This window comes from Anoplopoma fimbria, chromosome 4 (assembly GCF_027596085.1).
Source record: "Anoplopoma fimbria isolate UVic2021 breed Golden Eagle Sablefish chromosome 4, Afim_UVic_2022, whole genome shotgun sequence".
NCBI lineage: Eukaryota > Metazoa > Chordata > Actinopteri > Perciformes > Anoplopomatidae > Anoplopoma > Anoplopoma fimbria.
In genome coordinates this window covers 19,384,200-19,409,544 of record NC_072452.1, presented here as the reverse complement: position 1 = coordinate 19,409,544, position 25,345 = coordinate 19,384,200, and positions in this window count along the sequence as shown.

Below are 25,345 nucleotides of genomic sequence, written 5' to 3'. Positions count from 1 at the left end.
TGCCATTTTCTGGTGGGTGTATGTGAAATTGCTTCCTCTTTATTTTACAATGAATGTTTTCCCAAAGGGGCAGATTCGTCAATTTTGGGGGTTTGAATAGATGTATGCTATTAAGGCTGCAGCAGGTATTCATGTGCACGACACAATAGTCCACCATCATCACACAGAACAGAAAAGATGAGCCCACATAGAGCGTCATTCATCCTCCAACTGCTTTCTTTGAAAAGGTTAGACTTGAGAGATAAGAGGTGTGTAGATCGGTTGTTATTGTTATAAAGTGAGACAGTGTTTGTTATAGTTTTTCAAAAACTTGATGAAAAAAAACTTGGTTAAATTATTGTTGTTGTTGTCAGTATATTACATCAAAATTCTCTATGAACTATAACATGTATTTATCCTTATTTCAGTTATTTGTTGTGCTGCAGCCTGCAGTTAAGTTGAATACTGTTGAAAGAAAATCACACTCATCCTCCTAATATATTTCAAATACTTGCTTATTTAATATTTGCTGTTAATTTCATTTCAGCTCATTCATACCATATATGAACTATCACTGCCAATGATTGGCTTAATGTCCTCCAGCAACCACTTCTATATAAAGAAAAGAAAAGGATTCGCAGCACCCAATGTGATTGCGTATTCATTGTATAGGGGGGTTTAGCACTGGTCACAGTGATTATGTTCACCTCTTATAGAATGTGCGTCAGATAAACAGGGCATTCACAGGAAATGCTGCATGTAATCAACCTTAACTGTTTTTAATTAAATCACGGTTTGCAGTTCACTCCCCTACAGCTGTATCAGAGGTTTCTTTTTAGTGCAGCTCCTTCTAAAAGCAAAATATGAGGTGGCTTTCATAGTGAAGCAGACACAAGAAATACATTTTTCAGAGGTTAGCGATGACTTCAACCTTCCATCCATCCTTCTGCCTTTGCTGCACTGTAACCAGATTAAAATATGTCTCCTCTTCAGTTAAGCTAGTTGAATCTAGAAGTAACCCTTACTTTGCTGTTACCATGGTAACCCCACAGGTGTCCCCCAAATCAACCAGGCCTAAAATATTAAGATCACAACTTCAATGGACAGCTACTTATGTATAACTGTTTGAAGTCATGCTACATATATCATAGTATATACTTAAAGATTTCCATGTGGTTTAAATGTTTCATCAATAATTGTGAGATGCTGATCGAAGTCTTAGATGTTTACAATACTGTACATACAAGACATCCATCAGTATTTCTTTGGCTCAGTAGAGAGCGGGTCGTCTTTCAAACAGGGGATTGCTAGTTCGATCCCCGGCTCCGCTAATCAATGTCGATGTGTCCTTGAGTCTGTGACACTTAAATTAATTGGTATGAAAGATAGATCGTTCTGGTAGCCCCTGTCATCAGTGTATGAATGGGTTTGAATTGGTGAATGACATGGAAGACTAATCGTAATGCAAGTACAAGTCCTTTTCCCATTTACTAAGTGTTTTATCACTGCAACTTCAATATGTCAGCAATAAGCACCAAAAAAATGATAATAGAGACAGAAATAGAAAGAAATGACCATTTCAGTGGCCTCCATGAAGGCTGTGATGGGTGAAATTCTGCTAACGTTTTGGTTAAATGCTAGAGAATTATCAAATTTAATGCTGGATATTTTTCACTAAGACTGCTTAGTACTTGGAGAAATTGGACAAATCCAAGCTGAATGTGAATCCTGAGCAAGAATGAATACATTATCTCGACTGTAGACTATACGACGGTATTGCAGAACTCCGTTTCTCTCAGTGAAACACTCATCTTCTTATCCCACTAATTGGAGAATATGAGAAGGGGAAAATGTTTCCAAATGAAATTGCTCATTTGCAAGAAACAGGAAGAAAATTATTGAAGGAATTGCTTAAAAAGGTTAAACCATTATATCGTATTCTCATTACGTCTTTATAATGTATGCTGGAGAGAAAAAAAATAAATGTACTGGAAACATGTTCTCTGGAAGTTCTGCTCAGAATAAACCTAAACTACTTGAAGTTATATATGAGGCAGTGACACTGTTTATGAACTATAAATGGAGCACATTATACTTAAACTAAGAGATACCTCAGAGTTGACAAACTACTGTGAGCCTGCATAGGTCCATTTAATTCATATAGTGGAAGACTCAGACCCGGGAGAAATAATGCCAGCACAACTGATTTATTTGCTGGTTTTTTTGGACCTTTGGCAACAACTACAGCAGCATGTTGGCGCCATTGTAGATTTTTGACATTGTTGAGTTAAGCATAAACCCTTAAGTCTGAGGTTAAAAGGAGCTTCGGTCTAATAAAATCAAGAAAGAAAGCATCATGGTTGGTTTAACAATGGAGTACTATATTGTATGAATGGATTTGTGTTGGACAAGCAGTAAGGCTGGTGCCGAACACATCAAACTCTATTTTTACCTCTGTTATGAGTAGAATCCTGAAGGGGTAGAAAACACTGAATATGTTAAAAACATTAACAAATAGCTGTCATCTAGCGTCACGACAAGTCTGATCTTCGGTTGAATGCATAATACAAGACGGACTCCATAACTGATTGGTTTTTGACTGTGGGGACCTCGTACAGAATCCTAAAACAATTGCAGTGCAATTTACCCAACCTGAATGACTCACAATGCATGAGGCTGCTCTCTTATTTAAGGAAGCTGGAAATGATGGTGGAGTTATATTTAGCACGCAGGGCCCATTTTTCACTTCAGTGCTTCAGCATGGGGATACATATGGCTGCATTACTGTTTAGAAGTCTTTAATAAAACAGTCATGAATAAAGTCACAATATGATGTACTTAATATAACAACAATTCCTCCACTATCTGGACAGAAATAACAAGTTAAATACAAACACAAGTCTAACATGGTGCAGATGTTTAGAATCCTTAATTCTGTAGAAAAGTTGGGGACAGTATAAGAGAAAACAGGATGCAGACTGTATGCAAAGCAGGTTTAGTGCATGGAATTGAACACTTTATGGCCGCTACACTCGATTGTCACAAGATACATTGGCAATCAAGGGCTAACAGTGGAGACACCCCCTGCAATATCAATCTTGATTTGCACAAGATGTGTCCTCTACCTACTAAATTGTGTCCCCACTGGAGTGCATATTGTGTTAGCAACAACTAGGCAGGTGGATTTGTTTCTCACCTTTTCCACTTAATGGCATGTGAAGTAAGCCGATTCAATTCCCAGTGCCCACACCTAGCCGAGAACACGCACAGAAGGACAGTGCTAAAAGATTTATTATACAAGAGCGTCTATGTGAAAGTTTGCCGGTGGCTTGATGTAAAACATTTAAGGCAAACTGGCAGAAAGTACATACAAGGTGAAACAAAAGAGAATTGAGCTACAGTGTTTTTGGTTAAAATGTTGCAAAAATCTAAAGTTATGTTATTAAAAAAAGAGACTAAATCAACATATTACAGTATAATTTATGAACACTGACAGCTGGTGTGATAAATTAAATACCTTTGAAATTGTTTTCACAGCTGGAAAATCAGTTAACTGTGAACAGAAACATGTCACGCGTGTCAATCCCACCTAATTGGATCTCCATATATTAAGGAACTGATTGATTGGCTGCCAATCGAAACCGGACGTTTTTCAGCTGATAAACCATGACTGGTGATCGACTATTTTGACTCATGTATCAGATAACATTTACACACATGTGCGGCATGATACTTATACGTGCACACAACACAGACAGCAACGTCACAACCAGACAAAAAACACAACATCCATGAGGAAGTTCTTCAACATGAGTGAAGAAGACAGAAAGTTCACAGTTTGTCCAAACTAAGCCGTGAGGGAACAACCTTAACAACAACGTAATTAGATATTATATTGTAATTAATTCCCATACTGCTCAGAGTAACTGCAGTGAACAGGGTGTCTCTCTACCACAGTCCTGCTTATAACGAATAATCGGGAAATTTTAACAGAGGTTACGTTTACCTGCATTGTGGTGCATTCGAGCTCTACTCAGTAAAAATGACTAATGGCCAAATGTGAATTATAACGCTGTCATAATGACTTCAAATGTAATCTTGTAAAACTTACTTTTGGTTAAGAAAAACATGAATAAATACAGTGGTGTGAAGGAGATGATTTCACAACGATTTGAAATAGGTATAAGAGATAAATAATGCTCTGTTGAACTTCCTAGCACTAGCTCTAAGTAGCACTAGCTCTAAGTAGCTTAAATATTATTCAATTAAAACAATATTATAATAATTTGTTTCCTTATCATTTGACCACTATAGATGCCAATTACAAAGTAAAAAGCATTTTTGACTGTTTACGTTGACTTTGGGATGGTTGAAATTTTCTTTTCTTTTATGTTTTTGGGGAGGGGGTACTGTTTTGGGACGGTTGTGAACAAGAGGTTAGTCTGGAGCCTTGTCGTAATATTCATTACTTCTAGTTGTCTCTGCAAGTCTTAAAATTCTAAATAAACTGCTGTATTATAGATGTGGTAAAAAAAAAATGATGACGCAGTTTGCTTCACTTACTAATAATGGACTTTAAGAAGCATTTAACAGTCATTTATACTTCCCCTCCACACAAATCGAGGGGAGCCAGAGAAATGACAGCAGCGTCGGAAATGTGCTCTGTGATGATTAACAGTCCTCCTGATTCAAGCCGATGTCTATGCCACTGTGATGAACTCTCGGTTGCCATGTCTCATTATCCCCCAACCCGCTAATGGAAGGAAGAGACAAATAATTCATCTGCCCTGACGGTGACGTGGAGCGTAACAGGTCTCCTCGGGGGGACGCTGAACAGCTTGACAGTCGGAGGATGGAAGATGAGAAAACAAGATAATCCCAGCTGTCAAACACAGGTTAAGTTCAAACTGCTGTGTACGGTTCTTCTTATTAAATTTCTGAGTTATCAATATACGGTACACTTTTCACCTCCCAGTTTCAAAGTCATTCAGAAAATGGACAGAAAAAAGTACTTTGAGGGTCATCTTCAAGCTGAATTTGTCTTTTTAGGTGTCAACTATGCAACAGTCAACAGTCGTGTTTTTTTGTTGTTGTGTTTGAGTCACATTTTAATTCTGTATGTTGCAAATTGCTGAAATCTTAATGCTTTGTGGGCTTCGGAAGGAACAGCTGTTACCTGTGCAGCAGACAATGGTGGAACAAAATAAATAATAAACTGGAGGGAGATGCAGCAGCTCTCAAATTGGCTGAGGTACAGACACTTACATAAAGAGGGGGAAGTAATTGGAGAATAACTGAATAATTAGGAGTTCACACTTATACAACACTCACACAACACTCACAGATCACTGTGTTCTCAAATTACCAGTTAAACAAATAGAGACGGCTGTTTCTGTGTATCAAAATATGTTTATTTTATTTCATCTGCTTGAAAATTATTATTCAACACTTGACTGAGGGAGAGCTGCACTGAAACAATACTAGAAATAATCTCACTGGTTTCGGTTTAAACTATAAATATATCCTTTAAAGATGCTGGTGCAGCAAACCAAGCAAGTACAGAGTGAAACTGTATTCAGCTTACTTTCCAAAACACATTCAGATTCACAAAACTATACTTTTAAAAAAGTCTCCAAACTGCACTTCTGTCAAATGTCACCATAGAATAAGAAAGTATTCACCACTTAACTTAAAAGTGAAAGTCAAGAGAAATGCAGCCTCCAGACCTAACAAAGTCTTACTTATGTATTAACAAAGGCTGCATGTTGCTCAAGTTACAAAATATATTTACAGTATATATATAGTAATCTTTAGATCAAAGTGAGGATTTTTCAACTATATTCTAGAAAAACTCCACAGATTATTAAAAATATATAAATATTGAAAACATAGCTGGCTATCTCACTATCGTAGGATAGCTGAGCAGCACCCAGACATTTGGTAAATTATTCTATTTATTCAAATATACAACCACTTGTTATCACATGATGCATGGCTTCATAGTAACTACTCAGACTACTGGGAAAACTCCCTGAGATCCAGTTGAAAACGTCTGTGAACAAATCTGAGCATTTGAAGTTATAGTGATTCAGTCTTAGGTATGCTAGAAAATAACTAGATGTAGGACTTGTTTTCCACCCAGCGAGGTTTACGGAGCTGTTCGACTGAACCATGTGTAATTTATCTTTTACCAGATGTAAAGTATGATGCACACAGTAGCGATACACAAAAGAGCAGCTCAGTTTACAGATGGAAAAGAAGCCAATGTAATTCATTAGCTGTGTAATTAGACGAGAACAGAAAAGAGTTAGCTTTGATTCTCGCTGGCTGAACTTTTAAAGTAGGACTTGTTAATGCGGCTGGATGCGCCCACGTCACGTGTCAAACCTAAGCGGTTATTATATTTGTTCTTCTGAAGCAGCGCCGCGTGACTGGATAGGAGAAGGATGCACACGCTCTGTCACTAAAGTGCTTTTCTCTTTAGACTGTGAACGTTTCCACCGCTGAATGAGCTAATTTATTTTTACAGGCTAAAAGACAATTGCTTCCTGAGCTCAGCGTCATCTAGGTTGTTCTGCTGTGTGTGTGTTGTGTGTGTGTGTGTGTGTGTGTGTGTGTGTGTGTGTGTGTGTGTGTGTGTGTGTGTGTGTGTACACTTAATTTGCTTCAGTTTAAGATTGTGTGTAAAGGTATCTTTCTGTACATGAAAGCGTAAATTGAGGATAAAATGGTTATATTGAATTGTTGTACATAAGCAACACACCTGCGCAAATTCATTGGCAATCAATTGTTGGGCTGACGATGGTCGGTTGGGAAACTGAAACGTAACGCCTGAACCTAGTATGCAGTCCCCTGTCTTGGCAGTTGCACGGTGAATTTCATTTGTGAAATCAATGGTGCTTGAAGCTTGGTGATATTCATGCAAACTCATGGCTGTGTAAACTTAACAGACAGTAAAAGTAAACAGTTAATTTGAGGGAAGGAATTTTGTGTGTTTGCTTCCTGTCTCACGACTGACAGCAGAGGATGCTCCAAATGCCTTTAGAGCAGTTCATTCTCTGGCATATAAGGGTTTTTATATTAGAACTAGATGGTACAACACAATGTATATAACAACTTCCATTATGAACCCTCAGATTTTCCCCGATAACATAAAAGTCAGCACTGTCATCTGAGTTGGAAAGCTGATAGTGGTGACATTGACACAAACATCATTTTGCCGCTATAAATGCTGGTTTATGTCTCACCGTAATTGAGCTAAATTCACCTCGGAAGCTTTTACTTCAGCTTTCACAATCAGACAGGAGGAAAAAGAAAACTGATCCATCTCATAGGCATTGGTATCAACCACTGCAGGGATCTGTTCTGAGAGAATAAGCTCTGGAAACCCACTGCACACTTTGTGCTCAGCAGCAAACAGCAGGCAGACACAGTTAGAGACTAGCTGCTGAACAAAGTGGAGCATTTAGCTGCTAAAGAGTCAGATATTTCCCTCAGGAGTTGGTTGAGATCAAACAAAGAGCCAAAAAAACGTAGTATTGGAGTTGTAAGTTGCCAGAAAAGACCCTGGATTAATGATACCGTTGCTCCGTAAATGCTGGATGTGCAAATAAGTCACTGCTTGCTTGGACGTTAGTTGTATTAAATTAAAGAGTGATAATATAATAATGTTTTATTTCCAAGGGCAAAATAAATAGTTATTGCATGTTTAATATAAAAGCATACTTCTTTTAATTGTAGAGTGACATTAAAGTGTACTTTCCAAAGGCTGGAACCTAAGTGGAGAGGCTTTCTACTACGCGTATTAAATGATCAGGCTTTGAATCGCCTTGACCCTTTTAGATTTCCTTGTAGCCTTCCTTTTTTAAAAGGAAGAGGTATGAGGTGTTTCTACATGAGCGGTGCTCTAAATAGGGCACAGCGTGAGGCCTTTTAAGTTTTACCTCATCTGGATTATCAGGGGAGACTCACTACACATTGCTGCACAACATAAAAAAAAAGAAAAGAGAAAATGTGAAGCATGAACCTGGTTATTTGGATTTGGGACGGATGTTTGTAGACCTCGGGGTTTTAAAACCTCGGGGATAAAGAGACGAGGTTTGTCGTTTCCTCCCTGCGGTTCCGCTGCGTGCTCTGCTAGCTTTCATGCTAATTAAACCGCATGTAATTCACCTGATAATAATCGGTGAGAGGCGTTTAAGGAATAAAGCGGCATTATCTCTCCCCTGGGTGTAAGAAGAGATTTCCCGAAAAATATGAAGGGTAGTAGATGGCTGTCCTTATAAAAACACAACTGCAGGAAGAGATAAGAATGGATGTTAAGAGTGGCGGGGTGTAGGAGGAAGCTGTAATGAGACAAAGGAGAGGATGGGCGAGAAAATAAATTGCTGTGTTACCGTTATGTTGCTGATGAAGTTTTAATTCAATGCCATCTGAGAAAACTGCATCTGGAGCTGAAAGTACAGCTGTCTTGTCTCAATCTAATTATTCTCCAACGCCTGCCATATGTTATTAGATTTTTTTAACCTTTACTCAGCTTTTGTTTTTATTAAAACTAATGGATTTTTTTTTCTTTGCTGCTTCAACATCATTACAGCGTTAGTAGCAAGCTAACTCACATTCACAACTTGGAGTGGGGTAAGGTGCAAAACAAGTGGACATTATTTACAAAGAAGAATAAATTCAGTTTAAGTCATATTTAACTCATTTAAATGTGAATATCCTATTTTTTTTTTTATCATAATAGATGCATAATAGATGATATATAAACATTTGCATATTGTCAATGAAATTGAGAGACTGACCTTGCACAGAAGTTCATATGTGGAGCTCAAGTGATTGTGTGAATTATGAGTCTTATCCGGCAGAAAATGGCAGGACGCAAAGTGATCTTGTTATCAAGTCACAAAACCTCGGAGGTATAAGCAGGATGGTTGAGTCATCAACTGTGTGACTTGTACAGTTCATTTTTCCTTTCTTAACGACAGTTAATATTGTTTTCTTTTCACCATAACTGTATTCTTTGTTCAACGTCAACGTTTAGGGCCGATACTAAGCCAAACTTTAACCTTAATGGCGGTAAAAAGGTCGAAAAGATTTCTTTTGGAATTATGTAACTGGTTTTGAAACCAACTAATAATTATGGAGATCTTTGGCCATCTCGTGATCCAATACAGAACCGCTTTTATTGGCATCTTTTTTATTGTATATAATTTGTTGACTTGGGGACATTGAAGTTGAGCAACTGTCAGTGTAACGTCGTATTTGATAAATTTGATGTGAAAGTGAGTTTTGACAATTCTGATTATACACACTGTATAATGTTACAAAGTCTTCCCTGTATGGTATCGTAACGCGTGATTAAAGATAACTCCAATCCAAAATGGGTTTTGTTAAAATCAGGTGCAAAAGGAATATTCCACTGCATAGTAGGAACAACTGGGTTTTAAGATCCAGGAAACCTGTTCAGATTTTTTAAATAATGGTTATTATTTGAAAATATGTATATGTTTTTGTTTTTTTAAATATGGCTTTTATAGTTAATCCCTGACCAGTTATCTACACACACAGCAGTGTTTCAATACATTATGCATTACATGTACTAGACAATGTAAATAAATCTATTGCCTAATGCCTAAAATCGGTTTCAATTAGGCTCTATTCATCTGTAAGCATTACAGTGATGAATGTGTGTGCCATGAACTGGACAATGATCACGAGGCACATCTGCGCTGTGACTTCTTCAAACCCATATGGGAATGTCATTTGTTACACCTGACCGGAGCAGTTCAGTCGGTATCATCTGTAGCACAGACTGTGTGAACATTCAGGGATCGCCCGTCACTGACCTCATGGAAATAATGACCACAGCCTGTTTGATTTACAGCCGTCGCCACCCTGCTTTAGACTCAGGGTTGAGACATCGCCTGTCGATGTAGTTAGAATAAATAATAACGGCCTTGGCAGTTTTTTATTCCTTTGTTGTGACTTAATTTGCTGTATTTTGTAGGTGCACTGCAACATATCACAACTGAGCTGAATTATTTCTTCTACACACAATAACATGGATGAATCAATGACTGTAAGAAAAAAAAGGGATGAGGCAAAGTTTGCTCCATTTGTCACCAATTCATGTGAACAGATTTAAAAGTGGAATACAAAATTTAGAGCAACGAGACAAAAGACAACTGGAATGCAAATTACATAATTCTTCAAGTTGGTGATGCAATTCAAGGCCTGGATATTTTCCACTTGCTAATTTTTTTGGCGGAAAAGAAAATCTTTGTTTCTTCCAACCAATGACCAACAACAAACCGTCTTCACCATGCTGATCTTTGAGGAAACGTTGAAATCATAATGAATGAAGCTTCTGATCGAACTACTGTAACTTATTAGCTTTGGAAACCAAGATTACATTTTGCCAAATGTATTGATTAAATAAATGTGCAACAATAACTATCCTTAATCCTATAATCACTGATTTTTAATTGTTTTTTAAATGTCTAATTTGAGCCATTAGTTAAGTTAGAATTGTAAATTTCAAGCAAACAGGCCAGGCCCTGCAGAGGTGATGAACAAAATTGTTCCTTATTCAATTCAATTTATACAAGAAACAGAACAGATGTTACCTTTTTTCACACTGTTTTTTCATCAATTTAAAATCCCCTTGTTGTTAAACATTGCATGAAACACTGCCGGCTTCTCGTGGCTGGAAACTGATTTAGAGAAGAAACAGTAGTGAGGAAAAACTCCAGCTGGAGCTGATGTTTACTTTGCTGGGCTGTCTTTGGTGCATCCGTGACTTTGCAATAAACCAAGCACATATTGCTCTAAAGGTAAAAATAGAGAGAACATCTCTGAGGGATGCCGAGAGTAAAAAGAAAAAAGAAAACCAAATATTCTTTTAAGCTTGGAAACTCTGTCCAGATTCATGCTGATCTTTGACTGAAATATATATGAAATAGTTTCTTGGTTTTATTTCTGATGGTTTCAAAATGAAATGAAATGTTTACATTTGTAAGCTTGTGTTCCCATTTTTAAGGAAAAGTAAACAATACATTTTCATAAATATTTTCAAAAATTGTGAATCATTGCAACCATAAGAGGTCCTTGAGCATAAAAATGATCCGGCTGGTTGGTCAGTATTATCAAACATTAGTTGTGGACAGATGCAGACACACAACCAACTCATGAACATCATCTGACAGGCAACGCTGAGGGCTCAAAGCCCCACAGCAAGAGCATGTCAAGTGTCATGGTGAACCACACGGCAGGGCATTGCTTCTCCCACACAGTCACATCTCACTTTGAAGTGATCATAACCTGTAGGTAAATTCAAATTTTCAATTCAATTTATTTATACAGAAGTTATCACAAGCAACTTTTTATATAGAGGTAATTGTACTCTATAGTTAAGTCAACGCTTTTTACTTTGTTACGACGAAATAGTAAGTGCTTGTAAATTGCAAAGATCTATTTATTTGTATTTTGATAGTCAATTTGAAAGACAGCGTTATGTGGTTCATTTGAATTGAAGGAACTTTTGTGGCACTTTCTTAATGTAGGGGCTATTTTCAAGGTATTCCTAAACTTGATTGTGTAGTATAACATTAGGTGTCAAATCTTGCCTCCATGGCCTCCGGCATCTGTAGATATCTGGTGCTCCTGACAAGAATTTGCCCCCCATCTGATTCCCTCCAGCCCACCTCTGCAAACCTGCTGCAGAACTTGGCGTCGGAACTACAACACGAGCCCCAGTCAGTGAACTGTAGTTATTGATTGTTCAGGGACCACTGCAGGCGTGTGGTGGGTAATTGCATGATGGGCTTCTGTGCCTGCAGGGACGGACAGAGGCCAGAAGAGAAATGGTCACATTGTGTCCTTAATGAACACCAGCAGGACGCCTCACAACTTCGATAGCACAGAGCGGTGCAGTGGTAGACCTGGGCGCTTTGATGAGGGATTTAAAAAGGAGCTGTATTTAACATTCTGATCATTAATATAGAAGTGAACAACTGTTCCCTTTGTAATGGCTACCTGAGCAAAGAATGAAGTCACTCTCCCTCTATGCGAGTTGTCATCTAAGCTTCTCCCTGCTTTGTGTGACATGGTGCAGTAGACGGCACATGCTTTAAGTGCATTTTTTGTGCATGTGAGCGTGCCCCAGTTAGCTCCTGGCTGCTGCTCTGCACTGCTCTCACATTCTCGATTACAGCTTATAACGCCGTCTTGATCGACAGCAGTGTCGTGGAAGTAAAGCAACCATCCTCCTGTTCCCCGTAAGGTAAAACACTAAGCATTGTCAGCACTTTCGCCGTAGTTTGCACTGTTCGATCTGTTAGCTTTGAGACACCACCATGTTAAGAGCCAGTGAGAGGCAATCGAAGAGCTCCCATCTCTGATCTTTCACCTTTAAAGAGTCTCTCCTGAATGTTTATTAGACCGAATAAAATAATACAGGTTTAAATTTCAGTATGCAGTCAGACTTCAGACTTGGGTCCCTGCCTTCTGAGTGAGAAAGTTGATTTGATTTGTGATCAGTTGAGGATTTTGTTACTTGAGGCTGGCGGCATACTCCAAACGTAATTGAATTTGGCAACTTCTCAAAGGCTGTCAAATTGCTGTCAAATAACGGCACCGCAAGCATATGAGAGTATACTCACTGCGACTCGAGTCTGGTTTGTTTGGCAACGTCCACGCCGAAATGGAGGAGCTGGCAGTGAGAGGAGACGCAGTGGGAAACATGCAGCTCAGAGCAGAGTAGAGTGTTGAAATGTATGTACAACACAACCAGTCACATGATGCTGATGCCAAAACGCAGGCAATAATAAAGTACAGGGAGGCAGCGAAACTTGAGAAAATAGTCATCAAGTTGAACAAAAACCCTCCATTTCCTCACGCCAACACAGCAAGTTTCAAGAGGTAGTGAATCCAGCTGACAATCTGCCAAAGATGTATCTGTTAAATGAGCAAACAGTTTAGTGCAAAGGAATCAATGACACTTTGTTTGCTTCAGTCTTTATCTTTGTCTTAACGACATCTAGAAAAGGGAGACAAAAAGTAAGTTCTTTTTAAAAAAGTTTTTTTTTTTTCTGCTAAGGGAACACTTTCTGCACAGCTCAGGATTTCTCCCATAACCAGCAGATTAGCTTTTTCCGCTGGGTGATTTTTCTTTCATCTAATCTACTTTGAAGGAGAAAAGAGCCGAGGCAAACTGCCACCTCTGCATTGTCTCTGTAGATATGAGGGGTTTGTGGCCTTTGTCTCGTGGAAATGCTGAGGCCGGTTAATGAGTGTCTCCCCGCAGGCCGAAGGTGGCACGTCCCGTCTCAAGGACTGACCACTGTGAGGGAATAGTAGTTTATTTCAGACCTTGACATGGCTGTCATTAAACAAATCCAAAATGATGAAACACGATAAACTGAATTTCCTTTGAGGTACTAATGCTGGAAGATGGTTTAAAGTTGCTTGACTTCAAGTTTTTTTTTACAGATTTTGCTACTCCTGACCAAAATCCCATTAAAAACACAAATGGGTAGCATTACAAAACCCAGCCTCCTTATACTATGTTCATATCAAATTAATTTGTGTTAGCAAATACTTTCAATTTAGTAGGAAATATAATTCCTTCTAAATTACATTTTCAACATAACAAGAAAATGCTTTGATTGAAAGAATCTGCAAATATTCAGACTAAACTCGTGCAAATTGTTAAATGCCAAAAAACAACATATTATCAGACCAAGCTTTAGACAGCGCATATGTATAAAAACAAGGACTTTGTCTCTCTTTTTTTCATTGCTCTTAATGTACTTTGCAAAAAAACAGACTTAACAGGTAAGAACAATGACAAAAGGTAAAGAATAGACAGAACTATTAGATCCAGTCTATTGTCTGATATTCATGAAGTACGTGGTTTAACAAAAGCTCTGAGCTGCCACAACAAAAATCATGCTGTAGTTACCAGGAGAAGATATTTTAAGAAGATTGCAGGTATGTTTAATATACAGATTTTCTTGTCATAGTACTAAAAAAGAAAAACAGAATATTATTTAAAACAAAAGATTTTTGCTAAAGCAAATTAGTTGCATACGGACATCATTTTATTTATTTATTACTTTTAAAAAAGATGATTGAAAAAAATGAATGAATCCAATGAAAAACAGAGTGACCTCCTTTTTGACAAACGCTTGTTCCATTTTTTTCATCTCTATAATACCTCAAAGCTCCAAACACAAAGGCCATCCTGAACTCTTGTTTGTGCTCAGGAATATCATCATTTAGCATTGACCCCAACGATGCACACGCTCTGATGTCAGCGAACGAGACAGATGGACTCTGTGAGTGGGGGTTGTTTGAGAGAAGTAAACTAACCTGTGATTTGGGATTTGATGGTTGAAAGGATCTTTGGTTGAATCAGTCAGGAGAGAAGTTAACAGAGGCATGAACTGCATGAGCAATAAACTGGAAGAATGGGAGCAGTCGAGTACTCCCGTGTCCGACAGAAACCTTCAGAATTAAACTCGAACTGGCCGACTGTACTCCGTTTCATTTAAAAACTGAGGAACATTTGCTCTTCGTATACAGTTCCTGAACGTCCTCCTTTTTGTTGTCCCACTAATCCCTAAAAAGCTTGTTAAAAAGTATTTAATCCCTGATTTATAATGGAATTTCAGATACTAATCAGATTTACAAGCATATATCAAATTTATGGAGCATTTCCAAGAGGCATTAGACCAAATGTGAAGGGACATTTGCTCTGTAGACTTTTATTAATGTTTGTATATCTTGGTATTTATGTACAAATCATCTATGAATGCATGTTTAGTATTTGTTTAGTCGTGTCCAGATGGCGTTCTGAGACTGGCAGTTTGTTTGTACATTCTGTTGCTATGGAAACTCCTACTAGCAAAGATCCATAGCAGTTGGAGTTTAACTGACATTGTCAAATCTACCGTTTAGTCAGATCTGTGTCAAAGCAAATATTGACTATTGCGTCTCTCATCCACCCCTGTACTTGATTGTAATTGGAGATATCAGATTTGTTTTGTCATTGTTTTCCGTGCAGTCAGTGGCGTAGTTCACGATGGCCTTACTATTGTTTATGGTATGTCATCTGTTCCTGATTTGTCTCACCGTCAGTAACTTTGTTGAGCTTTGAATCCAAAACTATCTTCATCATTTTTTAAATTGCTTCCAGAAAAAACGTTAAAAAAACCCAATTCCGTCTTCAAAGTGTTTTTAGCTCGCTGAATAACTGCATCTACATGCAAAGTGAGGGATAGAAGAATTTCTTGTAATTCCTATTCCAAATATGTAATTGATAGTATAGTTTCACTCCTTACCACCAAAATAATCATAGCACCCATGGTCACAGAAAAAGTTTTGTGGCACGACATCTATAGTATAACATTGCTTTATAATGTGGATAAACCAAAATGTCAATGATTATTGCATTACTTTTACTTTTATGCATTTATGGAAAATCCCATGCAGCTGACATTTAACCTTTATGAGAGCTTAGATTCAGGCAGAAGCTAATGTACTGTACAATACATCTGAAAATGTTTCTAGGCAGTGTGCTGATATCTTTTGAAAAAGCAAATGAGGCGGAGTAAAAACCGTGTTAAAATGATATCGATGGAAGATCCAGCCCGCAGCCAAGAGAACATTATGAGCAGTTAAATGGTTTTGATAGATTCCCTCTCGCTCCATACCTCTTGTTTTACAGATTTCTGCAGGTGCACATGCACACATGCATGAACACAAGCCCGCTGGACCATTAACACACAAACACACACACACCTGAGAGTTTAAGCATGGCGCAGGAAGCTACATCATGCTTGTATTCAAAATGTGGCAGAAGTGAAACTAAACAACATGATTACATCAATAAGGACGAGAATGGACAATCCTGGCCTCAAACTAGAAACGGACACTTCGGCAGAACACAAACTTAAGACTCATCGATGCTTTCTTTCTTTTAAAGCAAATTTTCACAAAGGTCTTGAGTGACTGACAATTCCTGTTGATTATCTAGCTGTCCTGTGAATTTAGGTTCCTGAGATCGTGTTTATTTTCTTTGTGTACAGACCCAGAACAAAAGCCCCCATGATGAAATATTGGCTATAACGCTCTCACTGGTGATGTATCTGTTCTCATCATATGCGCTACCCTTGACACCTATATCTATGGATATTCTCTGACGGGAAAGCGTTGTGAAGGACCTCATAAATCACACGCAACATTTCCCAAAGGCACAAAGTTTGAGGCCTGTTAGGTAGACACCACGTTTTCCCTATGGCCCATGTTACAGTGCAAAACTTTGTCACAAACTTAGTAGTCCCCTTATTTAGAAAAAGTGACCTTTTTAAAAATGATGGATGCTTTGACATGAAAGTTTTAGTCGCATTTTCAGTTTTTTTGTACACCAAAGCTTTTTTATATATGACATAAATAATCTGTACAGTTTTTTTGTGATGATTTCTGTGTTGCTCTCTACAAAAAATGCACACACAGCATATCGGTAAGAGCTTCATGAGCTTCCATTTCACCATCTCTGAGAGCCAGAAGTTTCAGTGTCACACACAAAAATCCCTGCAGTGAAAGTTAATTATTGCCAGAAGGACTGAGCTCAGTGCACACCAAGCATTTGTTCTGCCTCTTCATCTCTGTCCAAAAAGCTCTGAGCCTCATGTCCTCACGGTACAGTTCTTTGTGACCAACAGACAGGAAGCGGCCATTTACTTAAAGGCAATGTCATCTTGCAGTCTCAAGGCAGTGGCACCTTCTTAGTTTGCAACGCCACGCCGAAAAATATTAAATTTGCTTGTAATTATAAATCAGAAAGAAAACAATGGCATCAAGATATGATAATCAGTTTTAATGTTTGTGTTTTTAAGTTGTGATTCATTTAAGTTGCTTTTCATCTGCACAAAAGGTTTCTGCTGTAAGATCTGCTGATCGCTGTACTTTTAAGTAAATGATCTTCGAATGATCGTCTGGTAATAGAAAGCAAAGAGAGCTTGAAAAATAAATAAAATAATTAGCTGGCGATTTTACACCAGAGTCCCCTCAAGTAATTGCATAAAAAAACAAAACTGTTAAAGAAAACCTGTTAAACTCAGAGCGGTTGCTTTAAACTCCACATTTGTGTGAGATTTTTCCCCTTTTTAATTAACCCTAAATATATTAAACACAAGCTCGGGGAAATTGTTTCATTTCAGCCATCTGCAATAAAGAAAACAAATTATCTCTAAGTAGGAAGGAAATTAAAATGTAAAACATGTCCCTCTTGTGCTGTGAGAGTTTTGACAGTATTTATCAATCTACTGTCTTCTGCAGACTGAACAATGTCTGTACCAGCAGCTGTGAGAAACCCTGGAGGCAAACCTCCATCATGACTGACTTACAGCACCTGTTCTGTTTGGGATGGACATTATTTGTCTAGAGAACAAGTTTATGCTCCACCAACAAGTCCTCGCACTCATTCATTCCATCATCACACCAAAACTGACACAACACTACGGTCAGAGTAACCCGAGGAGCAACAAACTTCTTCCCACAAGCTACTTTTTGCATAAGTTTATTCGGTTTCTCATTTATTCAAGCTGCCATCTGGTAAATCGCCATTTTCCAGCCACCACTTGGCCGCTGCAGAGATCGCGACCTTCATCCAAGAATCCCAACTGAATTCTGCGTGCACCAAACATACAGTGTGGCTTGTTTTTTGTGACCTGCTGTGAATGGATGGCATGAAGAGGAGGAGTACTCTTCACCTCATTATATGATCCATTTAAATAACCTGAGAGCAGATGCTCCGGGAGGCTGATTAAATGATGGCTGATGTCCTCAGCCAATGTGCTTCTCCCCCATGAGAAGACACCTGTGCCACTCTGAGTTGCAGCAGATACTCATATTTAATCCTCACTGGTTTAGTCTTCTGCATGGCTGTGGGTCGCTTTTAGGAGCTACGCTGGAGGGATGATGCAAGTTTCACAGTTTAAAAATGTACTTTGATGTCGTTTTCAGGGACAGTTCAAATTCTATAGCTTAAGTGAGAATTGGTCGATAATGTGTCTTTCTTATGGTCCTTTTTAGACCAAACGTGAATCGGATGCCGATAAAAACAAACCAAACAGTCCTCTTTGACAAATAAAATGGAGATTATAAAGAGAACAACCATCGTCGTCAAGGTAACGTAAAGAGAACCATACATTTCCAAATGCCTTAGTTTAAGTTTTACTACGGACAGTGTCAGAAATAACATGTCGATCTTTGAATAATGATTGAATAGTTCCAATTGACTATTGAATAGTATTTTTGCTTAAAATGCTCATCCATCTAAATACATGTGATAGTAATGACTTTCTCATCAGTAGAACTCTGTGTTCAGTGCCAGAACATTGCCATAGTAGCATGCTAACAATCTAAACTAAAATGATGAAGATTTTAAACATCATCAGCCCAGCAAACTCAAGTGGAATGAAAAAGATGATTGAGATTTACCAAGGCAGAGCACAAAACAGTAACACTGATGAATATAACTTGTTTTATTGCAATTATTTCAAACCCAAACACTAGTGTGACTTATATCTCTAATTAACCTTTTCATTCTGTCAGTTGATTTAAAGTGGTAGACAATATCACAGACTGTATATTCTGTTCCAGCTTGTTTGTACATATTTTATTTCCCAATATTTTAATATGTGTGGTATCTCTGGAAATTAAAGCAATGTTCTAAAAAAGTAGGGTTGAACAATGCTTGGATACACATCATTAGTGGTAAGAGGTTAAAGATACCAGTTTTAAAATTTAAAATGCATGTGTAGCAGAATTAATCGTTTAGAGAATAAATACAGCTCAGTCTGAGGCTTCTCTGTATGTGTGTAGTGGCTGGAAAGTTACAATATTTTGAGTGAAAACAATGAAAATATTCACTTACTGTTTCAAAACTATTAAACATTTTGATTTTCCCTGTTTGGGAAGAAAGCATCAAATCACATGAGAAAAAGAGTGAATCCGAGGGTTTAACATGAATACGCAGGATGATGAGCTTCACTCCAAAGAGACACATTAATAATAAAACTACATATCGGGAACGTAAGATCTTAAAAGCTTTGTGACACAGAGTGCTGTAGGAGTCACATCGCACGCGTTAACACTCAGCTTAAGTGATTAAAAAGCTGTTCCGTCTGTGTATCTCCCCAGCAACAGAACTCTCATGAAGGAGAATCTCATTATTGCTGCCATTATGTGACACCAAAGCAGATGCTTCTTTGAGGAAATTATTGCCATTTAGAAAACTGGTTTTAATGGATAGACTGTCATCACTTCAGAGCAACTCTTTGGAGCACGAGGGGAACAAGGCAGAGTGACAAACTCAATTAATCACACTCTGGCTTGTTCACCGCAGGCTCAAGATGGTGGCTTTGTACCTGGATGCTCATTATACTGTAGCTGGCTTTCTTGATGTATGGAACAGGAATGGCACACTCAATGTTTTGGGCTTTCTGTTTAGGGCTCGTCTATGTTCAGCCATTCATCATGTAAATTGACTCTCCCCACTTTGTTGTGCTGATTTGGTCTTTTTAAAAGCCATTTGTCATGTCATACCTGAGTCCCTTTAATAGCGTCTTCACGGAGGAACATTTTTAAAAAGCAGAGTGGGTTCAACAAATCATTAGGAACCAAACAATAACTACGTGTGTTCGCAGCTGATGAGAATGCGGTTTTACGGATGATTAATGTAAAGCTTTGCACAATGAAACAACCTTTATTATACCAGAAGACATGCCTTAATGGCTGTCTGCGTGTCTCAATTTATATTCCATTTCTTTTCCACTTTTCTTTTTTATTTTGTTCATTACAAAGCAGAGCAATGCACAAAATAAAGGATGCAGATTATTTATATATAGAGCTGAAACGGATAAAAAGAAAAGGAGGGAAAGTGGTTTAAAAAAAGGGAATGTGGCAAATATGAACAGCTTTTTGATACGTTTCATATCAAGTGTATTCTTACGAGAATATAACAAAGAACAACAATTCCCAATAAGGGTAATTAAGCAAGATACAGTAGTTAAAAGAAAAAAGAAAGAATAATAACTTATTTGAAAAGTTTCCTCCGTATTTCATACTTTTCATTTTCTAGGTCTATAAAAATCCTTCAAATGAGACAATTAGATACAGAAAGTGGCCGTCCATAATAAGGCTGTAACCACTGACAATATAAGTAGAAATTGTTAAAAAAAAATTAAAGAATTTAAACCACTGATTTACAATACTTATTTTAACGGATTATTCTTTCAATCTGCATGATTTTTGCCATCCATCAGACTTTTTCTTTCTTTCAGCCTCTCTGGTGCTTCTGCACCGCTGAGTTGATGTCAGAACCAGGCTGCTTTGCTCGCTCCCATTTGCTCCTGAAGCATTCAGAGAGCTCAGTGTGGATGTGAGACCCAGGTGTGACGGGCTCACAGCTGTGCGCCTGCATCTGCTGCCGCTGCGTGGACTCAAGAGGGCGGGAGGCTGCGCTCCACAACAGACACCGACAAACACGCTGCATTAGTGTCATCTGGCAGAGAGGGGGAAGCATCTTTCTCTGTCTCTATTAATAATCTACATGTGATGCACTTTATTCAATATTGCAACTATAATGCTTCCTCAGCTAAAACTCAAATTCCCTCATTACCCGGAAGACTTAACTTTAATTACTTAAGTCTTTTCAGTCCCCCTCCACTCAAATAACAAAAAGGAAAAATGTGTTTTGTCTTTTGTTATGTAATTTGGATATTTGCCCTTCACTTTGCAGATGTTCAAAATTAATCTGCAGAGGGGAGAACGTTTCCTTAAATCTCAGTTTAAGACATGCAAGTACGAGCAGAATTTTGTGATATCGTAATTGAAAGGTCCTTTTTTTCCTCTTCACATACACAATAAAGGAGGAGACAGATTGTGTGCACATAAACTTTTGAAGCTAGACATATTTGCATATTCACAGATTATGGCGTTAATGTCATTTTGCAATTTTTGGACGAGGGAATTTAACTTTTTTAGTGGAAAAAACATTTCCGACCCAAATTATTATTCAAAGCAGATTATTTTTTTAGTCGAGTTAAACTTCACGTTTGTTCCATCACATTATTTAAGATACAGTATATCATACAAATACTTAATTAAAAATACATTATGACATTTCTAGCTGTTTTTCGCCCAACAAAGAATACGTATAATCACGTTATTTTTTGAATTTGTACATTCAGATGCTTCAGACAAGAGTCACACTCTTTTTAAATGTTTAATGGCTGCAACAATATATCCTATGCAAAACTTGCATTATTATATGCAGATCTCATGGGATTTTTGCCCGACATGTTTAGCGTGAAAACTCAACGAGCACATTTATGCTATAGGGAGGAGCACGAGACATATGGCTCCAAGATGATTTGTTGTGTATCCGCTTTCTCATTTTAATGCCATTTTGTCCTCTGCATTCCATCTAGATATATTCTATTAGACTTTAGTCAGTGGTCTTCTGTACTGTTTAGGCTCTGGAAAGTAAAAAATGTCTCAGCCATACGGAGTGCAGCCTAATGTGGAGATGATCTGGCCTCTGTAAACCTGAGGCGATAAACCACAGCTACTCCTTCATGCAAAACCCTGGAGATCCCTGTCAGATTGGATTTGTATGAGACCATCAGACTGTAACATGAGAAAGGGAGCATCTTTTATGTGCATTATGTCCACAATAGGACTCAGATCTACCTTGTTCAAGCTATGGCGTTGGCACGGATCTTTTGCTCTGGTCCTAAATAATTAAAAGCACTTAGTGTGTCAGCGTCATTGGGGACTCTGTCCACACGTTTGACCTGCCTGATGGGGTCAAAAGAAGACAATGCAGGAGTCTCCTGGAATTAATGACAAATCTTTGTAAGAAATGTCTCCCAGGGCTGTTAGAGGAAAATAGCCAAGTTAGATTGTTTCCTTTTTTTTGTACTATTTTGGCAGGAGGCATCCAAACATTCATAAAAGCTAATCCCCGACAGACTGAATCTGTGTTTTTCCCTCACCATCTACACAGGTTAATCAAAAGGTCAGCTAACAAATAGTAGCTCGGCGAGATTTGTTTTTACATTGATGTGACCCTTAATCTCTGGATACAAGATAGAAGAGCTATCCAAGAAAGGAGACAGAAATGTGTGCAACATTGTGATTCAAAACAAGAATATTCCTTAGTGAATGATGAGTGGCATTCATGCATCATAAAGTACGGATCATTTAGGAGCCTAAACCATGTAAAGGGCCTTCCACACCACCAGGGAACAGATCAAGTCCATATCAAAGAAATATCAGAAATGATCTGCTTTTATCAGTAGCTTATTTGTGGCAGTCATGTTCTCAGATTGTATTGTAATGCAGTAATCATGTTCTACATAGTCTGCTAGAACTTTTGTATCTCATAAAGTTGGAAAGAAGTTGATTAAACATAAAAATTTAATTTAACAAACTTATTTATTTCCCTTATATTTCGCCGGTAGAAATAGACGCTAACTGACGTAGTTGCAGTACAAGATGGTGTTCAGGCACACATATATATCTATATATATAAATATACATATACAAATAAACGCCAGCTGGCAACATATTAAAACATCGAACAGCATGTTCCATATTTGTGATCGCGGGATGTTTAGTTTTTGCAGTGGTTGCAAAGCTGTTAAGAGTAAACACTGTGACCGGTGGTGTTATTTCATCAGTCAGTCAGTGACAGACTTAATCGTTTATAGGGCTGGCTCCCAATTTTGCTGCAGTTCAGCCAAAAGCAGACGTCTCTTTTCTTCCACTTTGACAGTTCTGGCAGAGGCTTTCTCCGTTACGATACAGCACTACCATATTGGTTTAATGCTGCTGTAGTAACATGACAGAAAAACAACCCTGCAAAGTTTGTTAGAAAATATTGTTTCCCATGAAGACATGATATCTGCACCATTAGAGTTTAGTCGAAAACTGGATAAAAAAAACTCTGTATGCAGGAAAAAAACCCTGGTACTTCCAGAAACATGGCTCCACCTGTTTCGTTTCTACGTGAAAACCTGTGGAGCTAACATCAACAGAGCTCATTAGCACAACATTAACTAGCGTTAGCTGCACAAGCTACGGGAGGTATACTGGATGTAAACACATGCTGCTTTTGCTTTTTAATGATTGTAACAGGGAATTTACTGGAACAGTGTTGCTCCTTATTTTCAGCTTGGTGCCAATTGGTTCTTATAAAACGGGTCAGGTTGGTTTGTGTATCAGAAATGAGACAGACAAAAGCGTTGACTGATGGCAAATTTGCATAGTAATTGGGGAGAGAGAGCCTTATTTCTAAAATCCCCTAAATTAAATGTTAAATTGTTGAAAACCAGACAGGAATGTACAGCAAATTAAATACTCGTCAAATGAAGGTACTTTCATCACAATGATGCAAAACTCCTCTAACCATCCCATTAATTAAGGAATCCTGTTTTTATGCCCCCCCGCTTACAATTGCCTTATAAATCCAGATAGCTACCTCTGTATATTTGGTTAACAGCTTTTAACCATCTCACAGGTATATATAATCACAACATTTAGTTCTCATGAGGGGAGAAGCTCTCTGTTGTCCCATCATACCGAGTGTCATGCTGATTCAGCACTATTAAGTGTAGATATGCAGACAGCAATCTGACCCACTCCATCCGCTCTAATGCTGGGGCCGTATCGATTCACTAAGCCGCTTGCGGATAGATTCTGTGCGATTTGTTGCTTGAAACCAATTTATGAGCCCCACCCTCCGCTGCTGAGGATAAGAGGAGGTTTTTCTGTGTTGCCGATTGGTTGATGTGGCTGAAGATTACCTTTCTCCTCGGAGTGCAGACCAAGAGTTGAGTGGCCTTTGGCAGTTCATTTTGAGGTGCAGACATGGGGCTTTAACTTGTTTTTGTTACTCTCAGCTGAAGAGGATGAAGAGAAATGTTGTTATCAGCACAGTTTTGTTTCCTGTGAAGTACTTTGATCTCGACCTTCACTCCACTCACCTCTTGATAGGAGAGAGGTCTGAGAAGATGAAGAGTGAAAATCTAACTCAAAATGCAGCCTTCACTGTCTGCAGCGATTCTCAACATGACCCTATGTCTGTTTCATGCAAGCTATCTTCCTTGATGCTTTGTGAAGAAATCGGAGCCGTTAATATGTTCTGGCAAATGACAGACAGCAGATGTGAGAGAAATTGGCGCCTGAAAATTAGTGACATGTTTTAGGGGCAAAACATCAAACATGCTGTATTGAAGAGGCTTCAAAGCTGTAGTTGTTTTGTCATTAGACGTGTAGTACTAGCTATTTGACACCTCCTTAGGGCACGATGTATTTTTAAACTGTTTATCATGGATGTAAATAAAATTTCAATCTGCATGTCCACAGCGGCGTGTATTCATGGATCATTTGAAACTTCTTTCACTCTTTGCTGCTGGCAAATCCTTATTTGACATTGAATTCGCCACTAATTCTCTTCCCAGAGTTAAAAACCAATTTCGCCATGCTTGTAATCCCTGTAGAATAGCCACACTACATATACAATAATCCCGGAATACAAGATGAAATATATCCATCCTCGGGTCTTTTCATTCACTGGAGCATGTCTGAAGAAGACACGCTGAAGCAATCATTAAGTTGTTTTGTGTCATGAAACATTCGGGCTGTATCGTGCTGGTCAGACAGGAGTTAAAGTCCACAGAAAGGTCATTTAAACCCATTTTTCCCCATCACAGTCACTGGGAATTAACCCGGGGCTTGAAATCAGCCTTTGAGCTTTGTGTACTTCAGGTGGATTAGGACTGCTTTCGGTCTTTGTTTCTATTTTTCATTAAAGCTTTTATAACTTTGTGATTCAGGTAAACAGCCACAACTGGGGGATTTTCTTTTCTGGCTTTGTTTTGTTCAGATTTTATTTTGCCTGAGGTCACGCAGTGTAAACTGAACCATCTCAACTGCATTTTAACTGAAAAACATTGCCACAGACCGAGTGGAAATAGTGCATGCCGCTCAGGTCCAAAGTCCCAGCATCCCCCATGTACATCTGTTCACGTCCAGCTGGGTCCACAGATTCATTCAGGCCCAACAGCAACTTTGTTTGCAGCACAATGTCCTCCCAATGTTAATGTGCCATGTTGTATATCAAACTCCAAGCGCCTGTGACATAAATTATAGACAGGTATATGTATATATTATTTGTTATAGTTCAGAGAGAAGGGAGGAAATGTAGGAAAGGTCTCAGTAGAATCTCTCAACAATACTTGTAGGTAACAAGAGCACAGATTCGAATAACCTTTTTCCATGCAGTTAAAAG